Here is a 2,190-nt window from a genome sequence, read left to right as displayed (position 1 = left end):
ACCAGGCTCCCCCATCCCTGGGATTCTCCAGGCAAGAACACTGGAGTGGATTGCCATTTCCTTCTCCAATTCATGAAAGTGAAAAGTGAAAGTGAAGTCGCTCAGTCGTGTCCAACTCTTAGCAACCCCATGGACTGGAGCCCACCAGGCTCCTCCATCCATGGGATCTTCCAGGCAAGAGTACTGGAGTGGGGTGCCATTGCCTTCTCCCCCAGTACAGTATACTAAAACATATATATGGGATTTAGAAAGATGGTAACGATAACCCTGCATGCGAGACAGCAAAAGAGACACAGATGTATAGAACAGTCTTTCGGACTCTGTGGGAGACAGAGAAGGCAATGGCATCCCACTCCAGTACTCCTAACCTGTGAGTAAAATCTTAAGTTTTACATTTTTAAAAGTTTATACATTTCATTTCCTTTCTGGTCCTTGTTACTTGTTTCTTTCTACTAATTTTTAGTTTGTTATTGTTTCTTCTAGTTCACTGAGATGTAAAGTTAGATTGTTTCCTTGAGATCTTTTTTTTTTTTCTTCCTCAAGGTAGGTATTTAGTGCTATAAATTTCCCTCTTAAAAATGGTTTTGCTGAATCCCATAAGGTTAGTACATAATATTTCCAGTTTAATTTCTCTTGGGATAGCTTTGATTTCTCTTTTGATTTCAAAAATCAATGAAAATCAGAGCTTTTATTTTAAATAAACAAAAATTACAAATATTTAGCTAGATGTACCAAGAAAAATTAGAACTTTAATAAATGCAAATTATAAATGAAAGTGTAGACATTAAAATTGATACTACACAAATACAAATGATCAAAAGAGACTACTATGAACAATTTTACATGAACAAATTGGAAAACATAGAAAAATATGAATAAATTCTTATAAAAATCATAAAGAGACAGAAAAATCCAATCAACTACTAGTAAGGAGGTTGAATCAGCAGTCAAAAACCTCTCAATAAACAAAAGATGGCTTCCTCAGTGAATTCTATCAAGTACTTAAATAATTAACACCAATCCTTCCCAAACTCTTAAAACTCTAAGAGAGGCAGGAACACTTCCATCTGCATTTTACAGAACCAACATTACCCTGATACCAAAACTATAGAAAGAAAATCAAAGAACAGTATCCCAAATGGACATAGATTAAAAATTCTCAACAAAATATTAGCAAAATGATTTCAACAGTACATTGTAAGGATCATATACCAGGATCAAGTGGGATATATTCCAATGATGTAAGGGTATTTCAACTTCTGCAAATCAATACATGTAATACAAAACATTAACATACCACATTATAAAAATGAAGGATAAAATGATACATCTTAATGGATGCAGAAAAAGCATTTGGCAAAACATAACATCCCTTCATGATAAAATAAAAATGTTCAATAATTGGGGTATAAAGGGAACATACCTGAGCATGATAGCCATACATGATAAGCCCACAGTTCATACCATATTTGGTGGTGAAAAACTGAAAACGTTTTCTCTAAGATCAGGATCAAAACAAGGGGGCCACCTTCACTTTTATTCAACACGGTAACTGGAAGTCCTAACCATAGTAATAAGGCAAGAAAAAAAAATAAAGTATATCTAAACTGAAAAGAAGTAAAATTGCCTCTGCAACTTATATAAAACATTGAAGACTCCATACACACAAAAAAACTGTTAAATCTAAAAAATGAATTCAGTACATTTGCAGAATACAAAATCAACATACAAAAGTTATTGCATTTCTATACACTAACAACAAACTATAAGACAGAGAAATTGAAAAAATAACCTTATTTACCATAGCATCAAAAATAATAAAAAATACTTATGAATAAATTTAACCAAAAGCCAGAAAAATAAAAGAAGAAACAAATAAATGGAAAGATATTCTGCGTTCACGGATTGGAAAAACAACTATTGTAAAAATGCGTATACTACCCAAAGCTATCTACAAATTCAATGCAATTCTTATCAAATATCTGATGATAGTCTCACAGAATAGAAAGAAATCCTAAAATTTCCATGAAACTGCAAAATACCTCTACAGCAAAAACAATCTCTAGAAAGAATGAAATTGGAGGCATTATACTTCTTGATTTCAAACTGTATTACAAAGCTATACTAATACAATTATGTAAAGTTTAAAAATAAAATTAAAAAAAAAAAAAAAAAAAAAACAGAATGACA

The 2,190-nt window shown here is 31.8% G+C and overlaps 1 protein-coding gene across 1 annotated transcript in view; it reads left to right on the top strand.

Annotated features, from left to right (window-relative positions):
- Nucleotides 1-2,190, top strand: part of LOC105005075 — a 193,618-nt gene that overhangs the window by 190,185 nt on the left and 1,243 nt on the right. The window lies entirely within an intron of this gene.

The sequence above is a fragment of the Bison bison genome, unplaced genomic scaffold, assembly GCF_000754665.1.
Source record: "Bison bison bison isolate TAMUID 2011002044 unplaced genomic scaffold, Bison_UMD1.0 scf7180017864485, whole genome shotgun sequence".
In the NCBI taxonomy this organism is placed as follows: Eukaryota; Metazoa; Chordata; class Mammalia; order Artiodactyla; family Bovidae; genus Bison; species Bison bison.
The sequence above is the reverse complement of the archived record's forward strand: the minus strand, read 5'-3'. Positions and strand labels throughout refer to the sequence as shown.